Source organism: Dermochelys coriacea, chromosome 27 (genome assembly GCF_009764565.3).
Source record: "Dermochelys coriacea isolate rDerCor1 chromosome 27, rDerCor1.pri.v4, whole genome shotgun sequence".
NCBI lineage: Eukaryota > Metazoa > Chordata > Testudines > Dermochelyidae > Dermochelys > Dermochelys coriacea.
Genome location: NC_050094.1, coordinates 1,245,893 through 1,267,674, shown reverse-complemented (window position 1 = coordinate 1,267,674; position 21,782 = coordinate 1,245,893). Strand labels below are relative to the sequence as shown.

Here is a 21,782-nt window from a genome sequence, read left to right as displayed (position 1 = left end):
CCATTGTTTCATGTTCTCTGTGTGTGTGTATATAAATCTCTCCTCTGTTTTTTTCCACCAAATGCATCCGATGAAGTGAGCTGTAGCTCACGAAAGCTTATGCTCTAATAAATTTGTTAGTCTCTAAGGTGCCACAAGTACTCCTTTTCTTTTTGCGAATACAGACTAACACGGCTGCTACTCTGAAACATCTCAAATGAGAAGCTGTTTTACTTGTGTAGGGAGGAATTTTCAAAAGAACCTAAGTGAGCTAGTGGGATTTTCGCTGCTATGTCATTTGTTTTTTGAAAATCCCTCCTGCAAGTGCTTGCAGACTGAACCGCTGGTGGCTCTCCTGTGTTACTTCTTGAAGTTCTTCTACTGTGCTCCTCAGCACAGTGTCTGAGCCTGGGGACAACATTGTTTCCACTGCTCTAGTATCTCTCTGATGGAGTGCCTCATCCTACCATAACTTTTTACAATAATGTAACATTGTTTTAGGATAAGTGTTTTTGGTATTAAATGAAAGTGTTTCAGTCTCATAGTTTCATTCTCATGGGTCAATGTTTGTTGGCTTCATTTTAGTCTCTCTATTCTCCAAGCAAGTCATTAATCCCAGAGAAAACTACGCTAGGCCTTGATCATTACTACTGAGAGTGTTAGAGAGCAATTGCCGAGTATATGGACAGGAGCGCCCTCATTTCTTTCCCCTTTTGGTTCTCTCATCTAAGCAGGTCTTTTTAAAACTTTACTATAGATATTCCTCTGTAATTTGGAAAAACCCTTCATTTTACTTAGGGAGAGTATGATTTGAATTATTTACCACTGTCTGAAGCACAACTACCTGTGAGTAATGAACTACTGTATAGGAAAAAGAAAAGGAGTACTTGTGGCACCTTAGAGACTAACACATTTATTAGAGCATAAGCTTTCGTGAGCTACAGCTCACTTCATCGGATGCAAGCTTATGCTCTAATAAATGTGTTCGTCTCTAAGATGCCACAAGTACTCCTTTTCTTTTTGCGAATACAGACTAACACGGCTCTACTCTGAAACCTACTGTATAGGAAGTTTCACTGCTGTATAACTTAGAAGGTTAAAGCCAACAAAGAGAAGGGAAGCAACATTGTGGTGGTGGTGTGGAAATCCCTATTTTACAATTCGTAACCAGTAATTTGACTAAAACTGTCTACAGCATATGATCTTAGTACTGAAGGCTGGTTCCTCAAAACTGCTACTGTATTTAATGTGCGTTAGTAAACGCCCACATTTTATGTAGTAGATCTCAGGACAAGGTCTTGTTTAGACGCATCTCTCCTACCTTCTCTTCAATTAAGAACTGGAAATACCTGCTTTACAAACTCCCCACTGACTGCCAACAATGTGACTGTTCCTGGACAAGTCAATACCAGGGGAGAGTGATGTGGAGATTTTTGGATATTTATAGGGAGTTCCTCCTGAGTGATGTGCAGTATTTAAGACATGCTTCCCTCACTCACATTCAATACCCTGTACAATTTTATTTCTAGCCCTTCTGCTGGCATCTTGGAAGTTACTGAGGTCCTGGTATTTAGCCCTTATAAACAGCCTTACAAACATTAATCTTCATAATCCTTTTGAGGTAGGCAAGTGTTATCCATATTTTTAAAATTGGAGTGCTGAGGCATTACGTGATTTGTCTAAGAAAACACACAGTGAAATTCTGGCTGTGTTAAATCGCTGGTAAAACTCCTGTTGATTCATTGGGGGCAAGATTCCTCCACGGTCTTTCAGCGTCAAGTTTAACCCAGGAATCCCTGGCTCTCAGTTCTGAATTCTGATTCCTAGACCATGCCTCTGGAAAAAATGTACATCAAAGAACAGAATTATCATGAAGGTGCTGTTTTCTGTTTCTTTTATGCTAAGGCCATGATACAACACAAACTGTACTATCATGTAAAGAGTGTTTTTTTTCAAAATTTCACTATACTCCTTTGTAAATCTAGCTCTGAATAAACACTGTTCACTATTGAAATCAAGCTAATGTAGCAGCTCATGTTTCAAGCTGCAAGAACTTAGAAACTAATAAGGTGACCTGCTATTTCACCTTCAAAACTCAGATTTATAAAGGCAGCACATCACAAGTACAAAGGCACATGGGTAGGGAGAGATGGCAAACAACTTACCATACATAGGCTTCTTCTTTTTGGAGGAAATAAATGATTACAACCCAAAAATGCACTGCAGTGAATTCTTTTTCAAGAAGTGTCTAACATAACAGCCCCTTTATGTAATGCTCCAGTCAGTGGCTTAGACATTTGGCTTGCCAACTAGCTAAAGATGAATTGCATTGCCGCTTGTTTTTTCCAGCTGTTCTGATATGGCCTATCAATACTCTCAGGCAGCTATTACCTACCTGTCCTTTCATGGCAGCTCAATCAAGACGTCTGCAAACCCTAATGTAGTTGGCATTCCTGCACTCTTCAGTAACCAGTCTGAACAACAAACGACCTCGGTTGTCTTTAATAAATTGTTTGTATAACACAGCATACACTCTAAGAAAAGGAGTACTTGTGGCACCTTAGAGACTAACAAATTTATTAGAGCATAAGCTTTCATGAGCTACAGCTCACTTCATCGGATGCATTTGGTGGAAAATACAGTGGGGAGATTGATATACACACACAGAGAACATGAAACAATGGGTTTATCATACACACTGTAAGGAGAGTGATCACTTAAGATAAGCCATCACCAGCAACAGGGGGGGGGAAAGGAGGAAAACCTTTCATGGTGACAAGCAAGGTAGGCTATTTCCAGCAGTTAACAAGAATATCAGAGGAACAGTGGGGGGTGGGGTGGGAGGGAGAAATACCATGGGGAAATAGTTTTACTTTGTGTAATGACTCATCCATTCCCAGTCTCTATTCAAGCCTAAGTTAATTGTATCCAGTTTGCAAATTAATTCCAATTCAGCAGTCTCTCGTTGGAGTCTGTTTTTTAAGCTTTTTTGTTGAAGTATAGCCACTCTTAGGTCTGTGATCGAGTGACCAGAGAGATTGAAGTGTTCTCCAACTGGTTTTTGAATGTTATAATTCTTGACGTCTGATTTGTGTCCATTCCTTCTTTTACGTAGAGACTGTCCAGTTTGACCAATGTACATGGCAGAGGGGCATTGCTGGCACATGATGGCATATATCACATTGGTAGATGCGCAGGTAGATACAGCATACACTCTATAGTCATTGCACCCATATAACCTACAAACAACATGACATGCTTCACCTCCATAGCTTTTCAACCTTTTCTGCATCTAAAACTTGAACCAACATGTGGTGAGCTAGTGATGGTGCTCTTTCATTCTAGCCAGTTAATATGAATTGAACCATATGTTTCAGGAGTTCACTGTGTGATTCCAGCATTGGCAGAGGAATCTGATCTATATGACCAAACTGAATGCAGAAAAATATGTTGCCCAGGTAACACTTAGCATTTATACAGTGCTTTCCATCTTCAAATTGCATCATCAATATTAACATCTATTATACCTGTAAAGTCCATAAGGGGAAAATGGAGGTATACAGAGCCTAATGGCCAGTCACTGCTCAGCACCCATAGTGAGAACTGGATTTTCAAAAGAGCCCAGCAAATGGAAGCTACAGAGAGCTGAGCACTCTTGAAAATCTGACTTTTTATTTAAATCATAGAATCATAGAATATCAGGGTTGGAAGGGACCTCAGGAGGTCATCTGGTCCAACCCCCTGCTCAAAGCAGGACCACCCCAACTAAATCAAGTCCCTAAATGAGAGCAGAGTGCACTCAAAAATCTGACCCCAAGTGTCTTGTCCAAAGTCCACATGAAAACTGGAAATAGTACTCTGGGGTTTCTGGCTCACATTCCTGTCCTCACACCACTAGACCTTGCCTCCTTCTCTGCTTTCCGTAAAGGAGGACTTGAATATTGGTTTACATCCTGGAGAGCATGTTGTAAAGCACCAGTGAACATTATGGAACTCAAAGCAGTCCACTCTGTCTGTCTGACCACAATCCTATCCTGTGTTGAACATCTGTGAATATGAACAGTTAAGTACATGAAGCTGGCTTAAGCCAAAGTGAAGTTCTGCTTGTATTTTCCTCTGACCTTGCTCTCTGAAAGTTTTTTCTTTCAAGAGATGAGCAAGAGATTTCCTTAGTCAAATGTTGGTGCCAATCCAAAGGATAACTCTCAAGGTTAAGCACCACTAGTGTCGGGCACATTTCTGCACTAGCATGAGGCAGAAAAAAGTGGGTTCTTAGCGGCACTTGATCCACAGCATAATGTACTCCCAGCGCTTTCCACCGTGTGGAACCTGTGCCCGTGGCAGTGTGCATAGAGTATCTGTGGTCCCAGCTTTATTGTAATAACCTTGAAAACGTAAAGTACTGACACTATTTTTGGTGGGAAGGGGACTATCTGTAATGAATGTATGAATGCCTTTCCTGTGTGTACGCAGTGTATCGTTAAACCCTCGTACAGACCACTTGGATATAGCAAGACTCCATACTGGAGAGAGTTCCTGAATGGATTCTGTAGAGGCAAGTGGGAAAAAATGTTGGTAGATGAGAACTTCGTTGTAAAATTGTGTCTATAAACCTATTTTGTATAAAGTGTGAACAACAATCCCAACCAGAAAGGAGTGAGTTTTTACCGCACATGTCAGATGCAGCCTTGGCTAGCTGACTTCCCCATTCATAGAATCCTAGAATATCAGGGTTGGAAGGGACCTCAGGAGGTCATCTAGTCCAACCCCCTGCTCAAAGTAGGACCAATCCCCAACCAAATCCTTCCAGCCAGGGCTTTGTCAAGCCTGACCTTAAAAACCTCAAAGGAAGGAGATTCCACCACCTCCCTAGGTAATGCATTGCAGTGTTTCACCACCCTCCTAGTGAAAAAGTTTTTCCTAATATCCAACCTAAACCTCCCCCACTGCAACTTGAAACCATTATTCCTCGTTCTATCATCTGCTACCTCTGAGAACAGTCTAGATCCATCCTCTTTGGAACCCCCTTTCAGGAAGTTGAAAGCAGCTATCAAATCCCCCCTCATTCTTCTCTTCCGCAGACTAAACAATCTCAGTTCCCTCAGCGTCTCCTCTTAAGTCATGTGTTCCAGTCCCATAATCATTTTTGTTGCCCTCCATTGGACGTTTTCCAATTTTTTCACATCCTTCTTGTAGTGTGGGGCCCAAAACTGGACACAGTACTCCAGATGAGGCCTCACCAATGTCGAATAGAGGGGAACGATCAGGTCCCTCGATCTGTTGGCAATGCCCCTACTTATACATCCCAAAATGCCATTGGCCTTCTTGGCAACAATGGCACATTGTTGACTCATATCTAACTTCTTGTCCACTGTAACCCCTAGGTCCTTTTCTGCAGAACTGCTGCCGAGCCATTCGGTCTCTAGTCTGTAGCGGTGCCTGGGATTCTTCCGTTCTAAGTGCAGGACTCTGCACTTGTCCTTGTTGAACCTCATCAGATTTCTTTTGGCCCAGTCCTCTAATTTGTCTAGGTCGCTCTGTATCCTATCCCTACCCTCCAGCGTATCTACCTCTCCTCCCAGTTTAGTATCAAACTTGCTGAGGGTGCAATCCACACCATCCTCCAGATCATTTATGAAGTTATCGAACAAAACCGGCCCGAGGACCGACCCTTGGGGCACTCCGCTTGATACCGGCTGCCAACGAGACATGGAGCCATTGATCACTAACCGTTGAGCCCAACAATCTAGCCAGCTTTCTATCCGTTATAGTCTATTCATCCAGCCCATACTTCTTTAATTTGTTGGCAAGAATACTGTAGAAGACTGTGTCAAAAGTTTTGCTAAAGTCAAGGAACAACACGTCTACTGCTTTCCCCTCATGCATAGAGCTAGTTATCTCGTCATAGAAGGCAATTAGATTAGTCAGGCATGACTTGCCCTTGGTGAATCCATGCTGACTGTTCCTGATCACTTTCCTCTCCTCGAAGTGCTTCAGAATTGATCTTTGAGGACCTGCTCCATGATTTTTCCAGGAACTGAGGTAAGGCTGACTGGCCTGTAATTCCCAGGATCCTCCTCCTTCCCTTTTTTAAAGATGGGCATTACATTAGCCTTTTTACAGTCATCCCGGACTTCCCCCGATCGCCAAGAGTTTTCAAAGGTAACTGTGAGATTTCAAAGATTCTGCTAGAGTTGTCTTTTTTGCTGTGAATTGGTCCTTTGGCCACACTGAAGCTATTCTTCCAACTTTGAATCTTTGTCCTTCCCTGTTAGTTGCCTGTCCTGTTCCTGTTCGCTGTTCTCCCTGCTGTTGGCAGCGGCTCCATTTCTTATGGCGGCAGGAAGAGAAAGCAGCTGGGAGATGGTGGCAATAAGGAGGAGGCAACCAGTGGCAACTCAACTGGGCGAACATCAGAGCCTGGGGGGTGCAGGGTGCAGATAGATGTTTTTTCAAAGGGAATGAGTGGGAAGAGGTGAGACCACAAGAGAGGACCCCAGTGGCAGAGACCTAGGCAGGAGGCGTATGGAAAGAATGTTCTCATGATTGATGATTTCCCTTGAATTGAAGGGGGTGCCTGGGGGCAAGAATGGGAAGTGGTGGGATGGAGGGGATGACTACAAATGGAAGAGGATTTTGCTCCAGACTTGTTAAATTCAAACACTACACTAGCTATTCAGGGGATTGGTGTCTAAACTATCCAGGGGTAACCCCACGCACCTCTGTTTTCCCCCACATCAGCCCTCAATGCTAACTATGTAATGTAGTTGCTCTACATCCACATTTAGGCATATGAAGAAGACGATTCCAAAATAGCTGGTCCAGCATGTATTCAAAGCCAAATTAGGTGTTCTGTGTGGGCTTCTAAAACCCTAATACTACTTCTGGGATAACACTTATTAGCAAGCTGATGTTGGCTGTGATGACTGTCAAGGGTAAAAGGTTTGGCTATAAAAGGTAGTGGTTTAAAGAGCAGGTCTCTCTTCGAATTTGTTGCCTACCTTGCTTTATATACACCCTGCATTTCTTTCCAGCACTAGCATTCCTTCCGATAAGAAATTCAGTGGCTGCCAGCAAACAAAAACAGCAAAAAAGAGCTGCTGTGATCATATATACTGGTGACCTACTTAAAATCCTCTTTCCTCATCCTCTTAATGTACGCAATAATACCGGCTGATGGTCTGAGGGATTGTTAGCAGAATAATGAACACGAACCATGGACTGCATTTGTTTAGCAATAGTTTATGAACATCAGAAATATTTTATTTTTGATTACATCATTTAGGCTTTTTTAGCTGTGATAGCTCATTCTGTTCTATTTGTCTCACTGCTCAAAAGCCTTTGTATTGTAAATGCAGACAATGCTGGTGCTTCAGAAGATTCAGTTAAATCTCACAATGTTTTGAGCTGAAGAATACAAGGCTTCCAGCGTATAACCAGTTAGCAGAGAATATCTGAGCGATAGTGACTGAGACCCGGGATGTTTCTGGTCATTGTAATTTTTCTGAACATGCTTCAGGAAGAGCTGCTTTTAAAACAACATTTGAAAGATACTGTGGTATCTTCTGTTTGTAAGAAAACAGAACTGTATAAAAGGATCTGGTCAAGGATGTTAGGTCAAAAATTCTGCTCCCCTGTGGCAATCAACGCATGTGAAATGCAGATCGTACATATGTTTCTTCTTTCCATTTCTGCCTCCTATAAGAAAACTAATTTCTCATTGGGCAAATCCACTCAGAAGAGAGCAGAATTCTCCTGTCATTTGATTGCCCACATTCAGGGGCAAAGTGGACAGAGGCAGTGAAGGAAATATTTGTGTACATGTTTCCACCATCTGGGCATGTGTACAGTTATCAGAGTGGATAAACAGTGCATTTATTTGGATTGTCATCACCAATAATGGAATGTCTTATTTTTTAATAAATTGTCGAGGCCTTTAAAATAAATAAATAAATAAAAGGTATCAACAGGGTACTATAAATATCTACATAAAATTCCTCATGGTAGTTTAGTTACTTAGCCTACCACAAAAACAGCAGTTTCTCATCAAGAAATTATACATAAAACATTCCTGTTTCTTCAGTGACTATAGAATTTTACTTGCCATAAATTGAGTTCTATAAAGGATAAATTGTTTCTTATTATGCCAGTCACAATTCCCAAAACAGTAATCAAAACATAGAGTTTCTAAACAAATGTTTAAAAAATGAAAAGTAGAAAAATCACCACAGTTTGGCTTTTCCATCTCTTGGCAACCAAAAATTCTACAGTGATTGAGGCCTAAACATGCATGCAATAAAAATAACACCAACGTGTAACCCAGATAGTTTCTAGTTTTTTACCAAGCCCTTTGTGGTAGAGATTTCATTTCTCCCATACCTTCAGATATGTCTGGTAATAGGTATAGGCGGCAAGTTATATGGGCCCGTGGTGCCTGTGTTCCACCAATATTCAGGAACATGGGCCCGGCTCCACCAATGTTTGGGCTTATATTTTCAGAGCCGTCCTATCCATAGGACAGACTTTGGGGGGCCCCTGTGCCTTAGGGGAATGTAGGGTTCAGGGCAGCCTGGAGGGCTAGCAGGGGGCCTGGCACCGGCAGCAGCAAGCAACCTGCCCCAGCTCACCCCACTCTGCCTCAACTCCACCTCTTTCCCCAAGTCTCTGCCCCGTCTGTTCCTGCCCCGCTCTGCCCCACCCTCATTCCACCCCTTCCCCAAGCCCCCGCCCCTGCTCTGTCCCCACCCTGCTCCCATTCTACTCCTTCCCCTAAGACCCTGACTCTTTCCAGCTTCCGCCCCCTCCCCCGAGTGACGTCGGGGGACCGGGGCAGGTTGGGGTGAGTTGCTTGCTACTGCCGGCGCTAGGCCCCCTGCTAGCCCCCCAAGCCACCCTGGATCCCTCACACCCCTGAAGCACAGGGTGCCCCAAAGGGACCCTGCTTGGACCTGCTCTGGGCATCACCAAAAATTATACAAACCTGGCACCCATAGCAATAGGCGAGGGGTGGGCAAACTTTTTGGCCCGAGGGCCACATCTGTTTATGGAAATTGTATGGCGGGCCATGAATGCTCATGAAATTGGGGTTGGGTTGCAGGAGGGGGTGAAGACTCCAGCTGGGGTGCAGGCTCTGGGGTGGAATCAGAAATGAAGAGTTCAGGGTGTGGAAGGGGGCTCCGGGCTGAGGCAGGGGTTGGGGCATGGGGGGGGATGAGGGTTCCAGCTGAGGGTATGGGCTTTGGGGTGGGACTGGGAATGAGGGGTTTGGGGTGTAGGAGGGTGCTCTGGGCTGGATCAAGGGATTTGGAGGGCGGGAGGGGGTTGGGGTGTGGGAGGAGGTCAGGGGTGCAGGCTCCAGGCGGCGCTTACCTCAAGCAGCTTCTGGAAGCAGCAGCATGTCCCTCTTCCGGCTCCTACGCAGAGGCACAGCCAGGCGGTTCTGCATGCTCTGCCACCCCTGCAGCTCCTATTGGTCAGGGTTCCCGGCCAATGGGAGCTGGGGGGGGCAGTGCTTGAGGGGGGCCACATGTGGAGCCCCCTGGCTGTTCCTATGCATAGGAGCCAGAGTGGGGACATGCTGCTGCTTCCAGGAGCCATGTGGAGCGTGGGAAGTCCCAGACCTCACTCCCTGGCAGTAGCTCAAGGGCCAGATTAAAACATCTGTTGGGCCAGATGTGGCCTGCAGGCCATAGTTTGCCCACCCCTGCAATAGGGCAACTTTTCCAATCCCTCTCACAAGTATCGCAGCATTGTTGCAGTTTACTGCACCCTGGATGACAAGACGTTCTTTTCACTGACCAGCTGGAAGCTTCAGTAACAATGGAGGAAAATGAGGCCAAAACGAAAGGGGCAAATTGTATATTCTGTAACTCAACTACGTAGCTTTAATATATTAGTGAAACCACTGGGTAGCATCTAGGGAAGCATATTCACTTTCTGACTTGGGCACCAGCTTAAAATGGAACCTACTGTAGGTAATTTGTTTCCCACAAAGCCCTGAGGAGAAGTTGGCAGGGAAAGCACATATGTGAAAACAATTTAATACCATTGGTGTTGCACCCTGTTGATTCAGTGAGGAGTGACGTGGCTCTTTGGAAAAGTTTCCCATTGTGCCCCTGCCTGTGGATGTTGCATGCTGTAGGAAATCAATGGGGTGGGAAGAGATTATACATAATTAGTTGTCTCTCTAATGCAGATATTGCATTAGATGTTGTTAGCATCCGAATGCCACCGCCAGGTTAGTAGAGCCCAGGAGCAAATGTGAGTTACCAAGTCCCTTGGGAGCTTGGCATGTACTATATTATTGTATTTCCCGGGAGTGGTATTGATGTGGCATCTACAAAGTATGACAGGAGGTGAACTGGAGGTTTTATCCCACCACAGTGTTTCCCAGCAAGGAATTATCCTTCCTTCTAAAGGAAGGGAAATCTCTACATAAATGCAGGTTCTGCACCATCTTGTCAAATTATGGTGCAGGGTATTGGCATTTAGGCTGAATTTGCACTGGACGAGATTAAGCATCCTTTACAAACATACGGTACAGACAGGAATCAATACTATGTAAAGGAAGCCATTTCAGTTTTATTTACCACATAAATCTCTTTGTAGAGCTGAATGGCACTACTTATGCTGGTGGTCATTAGCAAGATGGATCTTGGTTATAACATAGATGACATTACAGATGTATTGTCTGCTATGGATCTCTCTTAAAGAGTTACCTAGGGAGGTTACCTAGGGAAGTGATGGAATCTCCTTCCTTAGAGATTTTTAAGGGCCAGCTTGACAAAGCCCTGGATGGGATGATTTAATTGGGGTTGGTCCTGCTTTGAGTAGGGGGTTGGACTAGATACCTCCTGAGGTCTCTTCCAACCCTAACCTTTTATGATTCTAAAGCAAGTAAGGGGAGTTTTTGGAAATGGCTCCAGTTCCTTGCACCTCATTCTGCGTGTGGGGCCATCAGGATAAACTTGCTTCCTATGTACCTCAAAAATGAAAACATGCTAATGTGTGTATGTATATATTATTTTGAGTAGGAGTACTTGTGGCACCTTAGAGACTAACAAATTTATTAGAGCATAAGCTTTCATGAGCTATAGCTAACTTCATCGGATGCATTTGGTGGAAAAAACAGAGGGGAGGTTGATATACACACACAGAGAACATGAAACAATGGGTTTATCATACACACTGTAAGGGGAGGTTTCAGAATAGCAGCCGTGTTAGTCTGTATTCGCAAAAAGAAAAGGAGTACTTGTGGCACCCCAGAGACCAACAAATTCACTAGAGCACAAGCATTCGCGAGCCACAGCTCCGATGAAGTGAGCTGTAGCTCACGAAAGCCTACGCTCCAACAAATTTGCCAGTCTCCAAGGTGCCACAAGTACTCCTTTTCTTTTCACTGTAAGGAGAGTGATCACTTAAGATAAGCCATCACCAGCAGCGGGGGGGGGAAGGAGGAAAACATTTCATGGTTACAAGCAAGGTAGGCTAATTCCAGCAGTTAACAAGAATATCAGAGGAACAGTGGGGGGTGGGGTGGGGGGGAGAAATAACATGGAGAAATAGTTTTACTTTGTGTAATGACCCATCCACTCCCAGTCTCTATTCAAGCCTAAGTTAATTGTATCCAGTTTGCAAATTAATTCCAATTCAGCAGTCTCTCGTTGGAGTCTGTTTTTGAAGCTTTTTTGTTGAAGGATAGCCACTCTTAGCTCTCTGATCGAGTCACCAGAGAGATTGAAGTGTTCTCCAACTGGTTTTTGAATGTTATAATTCTTGACGTCTGATTTGTGTCCATTCATTCTTTTACGTAGAGACTGTCCAGTTTGGCCAATGTACATGGCAGAGGGGCATTGCTGGCACATGATGGCATATATCACATTGGTAGATGCGCAGGTGAACAAGCCTCTGATAGTGTGGCTGATGTGATTAGGCCCTATGATGGTGTCCCCTGAATAGATATGTGGACAGAGTTGGCAACGGGCTTTGTTGCAAGGACAGGTTCCTGGGTTAGTGGTTCTGTTGTGTGGTGTGTGGTTGCTGGTGAGTATTTGCTTCAGATTGGGGGGCTGTCTGTAAGCAAGAACTGGCCTGTCTCCCAAGATCTGTGAAAGTGATGGGTCGTCCTTCAGGATAGGTTGTAGATCCTTGATAATGTGTGTGGAGAGGTTTTAGTTGGGGGCTGAAGGTGATGGCTAGTGGCGTTCTGTTATTTTCTTTGTTGGGCCTGTCCTGTAGTAGATGACTTCTGGGTACTCTTCTGGCTCTGTCAATCTGTTTCTTCACTTCAGCAGGTGGGTATTGTAGTTGTAGGAATGCATGATAGAGATCTTGTAGGTGTTTGTCTCTGTCTGAGGGGTTGGAGCAAATGCGGTTATATCATAGAGCTTGTCTGTAGACAATGGATCGAGTGGTATGATCTGGATGAAAGCTAGAGGCATGTAGGTAGGAATAGCGGTCAGTAGGTTTCCGGTATAGGGTGGTGTTTATGTGACCATCGCTTATTAGCACCGTAGTGTCCAGGAAGTGGATCTCTTGTGTGGACTGGTCCAGGCTGAGCTTGATGGTGGGATGGAAATTGTTGAAATCATGGTGGAATTCCTCAAGAGCTTCTTTTCCATGGGTCCAGATGATGAAGATGTCATCAATGTAGTGCAAGTAGAGTAGGGGCATTAGGGGACGAGAGCTGAGGAAGCGTTGTTCACATCAGCCACACTATCAGAGGCTCGTTCACCTGCGCATCTACCAATGTGATATATGCCATCATGTGCCAGCAATGCCCCTCTGCCATGTACATTGGCCAAACTGGACAGTCTCTACGTAAAAGAATGAATGGACACAAATCAGACGTCAAGAATTATAACGTTCAAAAACCAGTTGGAGAACACTTCAATCTCTCTGGTCACTCGATTACAGACCTAAGAGTGGCTATCCTTCAACAAAAAAGCTTCAAAAAAGACTCCAACGAGAGACTGCTGAATTGGAATTAATTTGCAAACTGGATACAATTAACTTAGGCTTGAATAGAGACTGAGAGTGGATGAGTCATTACACAAAGTAAAACTATTTCCCCATGTTATTTCTCCCCCCCACCCCACCCCACCCCCCACTGTTCCTCTGATATTCTTGTTAACTGCTGGAATTAGCCTACCTTGCTTGTCACCATGAAAGGTTTTCCTCCTTTCCCCCCCCCCTCGCTGCTGGTGATGGCTAACACGGCTGCTACTCTGAAACCTGTTATTATTTTGAGTGAATGTAGTGTTCATAAAAGGTGTTAGATTGACAACCCTGGTGATTAAAATAGTATATCTGGTACAGAATAGCCAGAAGCAGTGAAAGTTTCTCCCACATAACTCATTGTCAGTGTGCTTCAGTCCTGACCTAAGGGGACTTCTCCCTGGAACAAGAGTTTAATTCAGTCACTATGGTAATGCTAACAGGGATTTTCGAGAGGGAGTTCTCCAGGTGAAGGAGAAGCAAATATGGGACCCTTGGGTAAGTGGCTGTCTGTAGAGTGTGTTTGTGTTTGGGGATTACTTGCTGTTTGCTGAGCTTGTGTTCGTTTGTTTGAAGGACCGTGTGCTGTGGCCTGCAGCTGGAAGCTGTGAGCTTCTAAACAAGGTTTGAAATCTAGAAGCCCCTGTTCATTGGCTGAGCCCTAGTCAGGGGGTGGGGCTATCAAGAAGGCCAAGGCTTTATAAAGCATGAGCAAGCAACCAGGGACCATTAACAGGGAGTTTCAAGAGGGAGTTTGGAAGGGTAGTGGGAAGGGGGCGAGGTACACTTGCCATTCTTTAAAACCTTTAAACTAAACTATAATCAAAACTTCTTGATTTAAACAAAAACCCTATCATTAACCTAGGTAGCTGTAGGAGAGAATGCAGGCAGAAGCCCTGCAGCAGAGTGGGGGCTATCCTGTTCATTGCACTCGGTGTAGCATGTATGATTACCTGCCCTGTGGTTGGGTGGCGTATGTGTGCATTCAGTGCAAGGAGCTCCTGGCCTTCAGAGACCATGTACGGGCTTTGGAGGCCAGGATGGCAGAACTGGAGGAGCTAAGGGAGACAGAGAGGTATGCTGATGAGGCTTTCCAGGACACTGTAGATTTGTCTCACCTCCAGTCAGACAGCCCCTGTGCTGTTAAGGAGGATGAAAGGCCCACAGAAGGAGAACAGTCAACGGGAGCAGAGGGAAACCTTCCCATAGTTGGGACCCTCCTTCCAGATGATGTTGGGGTATCCTCTTGCATTGAGGGGCGGTAACTCCAGTCATTAGAAAAAGGCAGGTGTTAGTAATGGGAGTTTTGATCATTAGAAACATAGGTAGCTGGGTTTGTGATGACGGGGAGAACCGTATGGTGACCTGCCTGCCTGGTGCGAAGGTTGCGGATCTCTCGAGGCATCTAGATAGACTTATGTGTAGTGTTGGGGAGGAGCCGGTGGTCGTGGTCAATGTTCCCTCTAATTTTTGACAGGCCGTGTGTGCAAAAAATTTCTTCTGTGCAAATTTGTGCACGCGGTGTTTCGCCATGTGCGCAGGGTTTAGGATCTGTGTGCATGCGCACAGTTTAGCAGGAACAGTGGTCGTGGTACATGTAGGTACCAATGACATCGGGAAGGGTAGGAGATACGTCGTGGAGGCCAAGTTTAGGCTGCTGGGAAAGAGACTGAAATCCAGGACCTCTATGGCGGCATTCTCAGAAATGCTTCCAGTTTCACGTGCAGGGCCAGGTAGGTAGGCAGAGCTTCAGAGTCTCAATGCGTGGATGAGACAATGGTGTAGAGAGGAGGGGATTAGATTTATTAGGAACTGGGGAAACTTTTGGGATAGGGGAAGCCTATACAGGAAGGATGGGCTCCACCTAAACCAAAGTGGATCCAGACTGCTGGCACTTCACATTAAAAAGGTTGCAGAGCAGTTTTTAAACTAAGGGTATGTCTATACTACGAAATTAGGTTGAATTTATAGAAGTCAGTTTTTTTAGAAATCATTTGTATATAGTCGATTGTGTGCGTCCCCACAAAAAATGCTCTAAGTGCATTAAGTCGGCGGAGTGCTTCCACAGTACCGAGGCTAGCGTCGACTTCCAGAGTGTTGTACTGTGGGTAGCTATCCCACAGTTCCGCAGTCTCCGCTGCCCATTGGAATTCTGGGTTGAGATCCCAATGCCTGATGGGATGACAGAACGACGAGTAATGGTCTCAAGTTGCAATGGGGGAGGTTTAGATTGGATATTAGGAAAAACTTTTTCACTAAGAGGGTGGTGAAACACTGGAATGCGTTACCTAGGGAGGTGGTAGAATCTCCTTCCTTAGAGGTTTTTAAGGTCAGGCTTGACAAAGCCCTGGCTGGGATGATTTAACTGGGACTTGGTCCTGCTTTGAGCAGGGGGTTGGACTAGATGACCTTCTGGGGTCCCTTCCAACCCTGATATTCTATGATTCTATGATTCTATGGGGCAAAAAACATTGTCGTGGGTGGTTCTGGGTACATGTCGTCAGGCCCTCCCTCCCTCCCTCCCTCTGTGAAAGCAACGGCAGACAATCGTTTCGCACCTTTTTTCCTGAGTTACCTGTGCAGACACCATACCACGGCAAGCATGGAGCCCGCTCAGCTCACTGTCACCGTATGTCTCCTGGGTGCTGCCAGACGCAGTACTGCAGTGCTACATAGCAGCAGCAACCCATTGCTTTGTGGCAACAGATGGTGCAATAGGCCTGAAAACCATCCTCATCGTGTCCAAGGTGCTCCTGGCCACCTCTGTAAGGTCGGTCAGGAGCACCTGGGCAGACATGGGTGCAGGGACTAAATTAGGAGTGACTCGACCAGGTCATTCTCTTTAGTTCTGCAGGCAGTCCTATTGTACCATCTTATGGTGAGCAGGCAAGAGATGAGGATGGCTAGCAGTCCTATATCACCATCTTCTGCCGAGCAACCAGGAGATGTGGATGGCCTGCAGTCCTTCTGCATCGTCTGCTGCCAGCCAAAGATGTAAAAGATAGGTGGAGTGGGTCAAAACAAGAAATAGACCAGATTTGTTTTGTATTCATTTGCTCCCCACTCCCTCTGTGAAATCAATGGCTGACAATCATTTTGGTGAGGTCTGTCAGGGGCACCTTGAAAACTGTAATGGAGATTCAGTCCTGCCTGAAATACCAGAGGGAGGGATAGCTTAGTGGGTTGAGCATTGGTCTACTAAAGCCAGGGTTTTGAGTTCAATCCGAGGGGGCCATTCTGTGTGACAGTTGTTTTTGTTTCTCCTTGATGTAAAGCCACCCCCTTTGTTGATTTTAATTCCCTGTAAGCCATGTTGTCAGTTGCCCCTCTCTCTGTCAGAGCAACGGCAGACAATCGTTCCATGCCTTTTTTCTGTGCAGACGCCATAACATGGCAAGCATGGAGCCCGCTCAGATAACTTTGGCAATTAGGAGCACATTAAACACCACATGCATTATCCTGCGACCCTGGCAAAGCGAAACCAGGCGAGTAGGCGATGTCAGCGCGGTGACTAGAATGATGAGGACATGGACACAGACTTCTCTCAAATCACAGGCCCTGGCAATGCGGGCATCCTGGTGCTAATGGGACAGGTTCATGCGGTGGAACGCTGATTCTGGGCCCGGAAAACAAGCACAGACCACAAAGTGTTGCAGGTCTGGGACGATTCCCAGTGGCTGCGAAACTTTCACATGCGTAAGGGCACTTTCATGGAACTTTGTGACTTGCTTTCCCCTGCCCTGAAGCGCAAGAATACCAACATGAGAGCAGCCCTCACAGTTCACAGGTGAGTGGCGATAGCCCTGTGGAAGCTTGCAACGCCAGACAGCTACCTGTCAGTCGGGAATCAATTTGGAGTGGGCAAATCTACTGTGGGGGCTGCTGTGATGCAAGTAGCCAACGCAATCAAAGATCTGCTGATATCAAGGGTAGTGACCCTGGGAAATGTGCAGGTCCCATAGTGGATGGCTTTTCTGCAATGGGATTCCCTAACTGTGGTAGGGCCATAGACGGAACCCATATCCCTATCTTGGCACTGGAGCACCAAGCCGGCAAGTACATAAACCACAAGGGGTACTTTTCAATAGTGCTGCAAGCACTGGTGGATCACAAGGGACGTTTCACCAACATCAACGTGGGATGGCCGGGAAAGGTACATGACACTCACATCTTCAGGAACTCTGGTCTGTTTCAAAAGCTGCAGGAAGGGACTTTCTTCCCAGACCAGAAAATAACTGTTGGGGATGTTGAAATGCCTTTAGACAGGTTTCAGAGTTGCAGCCGTGTTAGTCTGTATTCGCAAAAAGGAAAGGAGTACTTGTGGCACCTTAGCGACTAACAAATGTATTTGAGCATAAGTTTTGTGAGCTACAGCTCATTTCATCGGATGCATGCAGTGGAAAATACAGTGGGGAGATTTATATACACACTCAGAGAACATGAAACAATGGGTTTTATCATACATACTGTAAGGAGAGTGATCACTTAAGATGAGCTATTACCAGCAGGAAGGGGGGGGAGGAGGAAAACCTTTTATGGTGATAATCAGGGTGGGCCATTTCCATCAGTTAACAAGAACGTCTGAGGAACAGTGCGGGGTGGGGTGGGGGTGAGAAATAACATGGAGAAATAATTTTACTTTGTGTGAAAGTGGATGGGTCATTACACAAAGTAAAACTATTTCCCCATGTTATTTCTCCCCCCCACCCCACCCCACCCCCCACTGTTCCTCAGACGTTCTTGTTAACTGCTGGAAATGGCCCACCTTGATTATCACCATAAAAGGTTTTCCTCCTCCCCCCCCACTTCCTGCTGGTAATAGCTCATCTTAAGTGATCACTCTCCTTACAGTGTGTATGGTAACACCCATTGTTTCATGTTCTCTGTGTGTGTATATAAATCTCCCCACTGTATTTTCCACCGAATGCATCCAATGAAGAGAGCTATAGCGCATGAAAGCTTATGCTCAAATAAATTTGTTACTCTCTAAGGAGCCACAAGTACTCCTTTTCTTTTTTTGAAAAGCCTATAGTTATCCTTGGGGACCCAGCCTACCTCTTAATGCCATGGCTCATGAAGCCATACACAGGCAGCCTGGACAGTAGACAGGAGCTGTTCAACTACAGGCTGAGCAAGTGCAGAATGGTGGTAGAATGTGCATTTGGATGTTTAAAAGTATGCTGGCGCAGTTTACTCACTTGGTTAGACCTCAGCGAAACCAATATTCCCACTGTTATTACTGCTTGCTGTGCGCTCCACAATCTCTGTGAGTGTAAGGGGGAGATGTTTATGATGGGGTGGGAGGTTGAGGCAAATCGCCTGGCCACTGGTTACGTGCAGCCAGACACCAGGGTGGTTAGAAGAGCACAGGAGGGCATGGTGCGCAACAGCAAAGCTTTGAAAACCAGTTTCATGACTGGCCAGGCTACGGAGTGAAAGTTCTGTTTGTTTCTCCTTGATGAAACCCCCCGCCCCTTGGTTCACTCTACTTCCTTGTAAGCTAAGCATCCTCCCCTCCTCCCTTCGATCACCGCTTGCAGAGGCAATAAAGTCATTGTTGCTTCACATTCATGCATTCTTTATTAATTCATCACACAAATAGGGGGATAACTGCCAAGGTAGTCTGGGAGGGGTGGGTAGAGGAGAGAAGCACCGGGAAGGGAGGTGGAGGAGGGAAGGACAAGACCACACAGCACTTTAAAAGTTTAAAACTTTAAAACTTATTGAATGCCAGCCTTCTGTTGCTTGGGCAATCCTCTGGAGTGGAGTGGCTGGGTGGCCGGAGGCAATGAGCTCAGAGAACATTTCATCGCAAGTGCATTTTTTTCGCCTTCTAATCTTCACTAGCCTCTGGGAAGGAGAAGATCCTGTGATCCTTGAAACACATGCAGCTGGTGCAGAAAAAACAAGGGACATTGGTATTTAAAAGGACACATTTTATAGAACAATGGGTACACTCTTTCACAGTAAACCTTGCTTTTAACATTACATACATGTGCTTTCGTTCCAAGGTCGCATTTTGCCTCCCCCCACCACGTGGCTAGCCCCTCCCCTCTCCCCATTGCTAACAGCGGGGAACATTTCTGTTCAGCCACAGGCAAACAGCCCAGCAGGAACAGCCACCCCTGACTGTCCCCTTAAGAAAAGCACCCTATTTTAACCAGGTGACCATGAATATCACTCTCCTGAGGAAAGGAATACTTGTGGCACCTTAGAGACTAACAAATTTATTAGAGCATAAGCTTTCGTGAGCTACAGCTCACTTCATCGGATGCATCTTTTTGCGAATACAGACTAACACGGCTGCTACTCTGAAACTCTCCTGAGGATAACACAGAGAAATAAAGAACGGATGTTGTTTGAACGTCAGCAAACATACACTGCAATGCTTTGTTCTACAGTGATTCCCGAGTACGTGCTACTGGCCTGGAGTGGTAAAGTGTCCTACCATGGTGGATGGAATAAGGCTGCCCTCCCCAGAAACCTTTTGCAAAGGTTTTGGGAGTACATCCAGGAGAGCCGCGAATGCCAGGGCAAATTAATCATTAAACATGCTGGCTTTTAAACCATGTATACCGTTTTAAAAGGTACACTCACCAGAGGTCCCTTCTCCACCTGGCGGGTCCGGGTAGCAGCCTTGGGTGCGTTCGGGGGGTACTGGCTCCAGGTCCAGGGTGAGAAACAGTTCCTGGCTGTCAGGAAAACCGGTTTCTCTGCTTGCTTGCTGTGAGCTATCTACAACTTCATCATCATCTTCCTCATCCCCAAAACCTGCTTCCATGTTGCCTCCATCTCCATTGAAGGAGTCAAACAACATGGGTGTGGTAGTGGTGGCTGAACCCCCTAAAATGGCATGCAGCTCATCATAGAAGCGGCATGTTTGGGGCTCTGACCTGGAGCAGCCATTTGCCTCTCTGGTTTTCTGGTAGGCTTGCCTCAGCTCCTTAAGTTTCACGCGGCACTGCTTTGAGTCCCAGTTATGGCCTCTGTCCTTCATGCCCTGGGAGATTTTGACAAATGTTTTGCCATTTCGAAAACTGGAACGGAGTTCTGATAGCACGGATTCCTCTCCCCATACAGCGATCAGATCCCGTACCTCCCGTTCGGTCCATGCTGGAGCTTTTTTGCGACTCTGGGACTCCATCGTGGTCACCTCTGCTGATGAGCTCTACACTCACCTGCAGCTTGCCACACTGGCCAAACAGGAAATTGAAATTCAAAAGTTTGTGGGCCTTTTCCTGTCTACCTGGCCAGTGCCTCTGAGTTGAGAGTGCTGTCCAGAGTGGTCACAATGGAGCACTCTGGCACAGCTCCCGGAGGCCAATACCGTCTAATTGTATCCACAGTACCCCAAATTCGACCCGGCAAGGCCGATTTCAGCGCTAATCCCCTTGTCAGGAATGGAGTAAGGAAATGGATTTTAAGAGCCCTTTAAGTCGAAAAAAAGGGCTTCGTCGTGTGGATAGGTGCAGGGTTAAATCGATTTAACGCTTCTAAATTCAACCTCAGCTCCTAGTGTAGACCAAGGCTAAGAGATGGGGGAAAGCCGATTGCTTCAGAGGCACATGTGGAACGGACAAAGACTTCTCTTAGAGGAGAGTCTATTGATAGAGATTCTCTAGGTTTTAGTCAGGAGGAGAGGATGGAAGAGGATAAAGTATGGGCCAGATCAGACGAGAAACATTCACATAAAAAAGAATCTGACTCATCAGAAAAGGGCAGACAGATAAAGAGTGACAAGTTTTTAAAGTGCTTATTCACAAATGCTAGAAGTCTAAGTGATAAGATGGGTGAACTAGAGTGGCTCGTGTTAAAGGAGGATATTGATATAATAGGCATCACAGAAACCTGGTGGAGTGAGGACAATCAATGGGACACAATCATTCCGGGGTACAAAATATATCGGAAAGACAGAGTAGGTTGTGCGGGTGGGGGAAGAGTGGCACTATATGTGAAAGAAAATTTAGAATCAAATGAAATAAAAATCTTAAATGAATCCACATGTTCCATAGAATCTCTGTGGATAGTAATTCCATGCTCTAATAAGAATATAACAGTAGGGATCTATTATCGATCACCTGACCAGGACAGTGATAGGGAAAATGAAATGCTACGGGAGATTAGAGAGGCTATCAAAATAAAGAACTCAGTAATAGTGGGGGATTTCAATTATCCCCATACTGACTGGGTACATGTCACCTCAGGATGAAATGCAGAAACAAAATTTCTCCATACTTTAAATGACTGCTTCTTGGAGCAGCTGGTACAGGAACCCACGAGGCGAGAGCCAACTCTCAGTCTAGTCCTGAGTGGAGCGCAGGATCTGGTCCAAGAGGTAACTGTAACAGGACCTCTTGGAAATAGTGACCATAATATAATGACATTTAACATTCCTGTGGTAGGAAGAACACCTCAACAGCCCAACACTATGGCATTTAATTTCAGAAAGGGGAACTAAGCAAAAATGAGGAGGTTCGTTAAACAGAAATTAAAAGGTACAGTGACAAGAATCAGGTTTCAGAGTAGCAGCCGTGTTAGTCTGTATTCGCAAAAAGAAAAGGAGTACTTGTGGCACCTTAGAGACTAACAAATTTATTAGAGCATAAGCTTTCGTGAGCTACAGCTCACTTGCATCCGATGAAGTGAGCTGTAGCTCACGAAAGCTTATGCTCTAATAAATTTGTTAGTCTCTAAGGTGCCACAAGTACTCCTTTTCAGTGACAAGAATGAAATCCCTGCACGCTGCATGGACACTTTTCAAAGACACCATAATAGAGGCTCAACTTAAATGTATACTCCAAATTAAA

At 45.4% G+C, this 21,782-nt stretch overlaps 1 protein-coding gene and 1 long non-coding RNA gene across 3 annotated transcripts in view; one reads left to right on the top strand and one right to left on the bottom strand.

The window, feature by feature from the left end:
- The window catches only part of MYO1D (myosin ID), a 397,979-nt gene that overhangs the window by 301,588 nt on the left and 74,609 nt on the right, over positions 1–21,782 (top strand). The gene's annotated exons all lie outside the window — the stretch shown is intronic.
- Positions 331–4,791, bottom strand: LOC122457608. The gene is made up of 3 exons (XR_006277237.1): positions 3,194–4,791; positions 1,036–2,513; positions 331–837 (listed from the first exon to the last, which is right to left on the bottom strand). It is a non-coding gene; the product is annotated as an uncharacterized LOC122457608 (long non-coding RNA).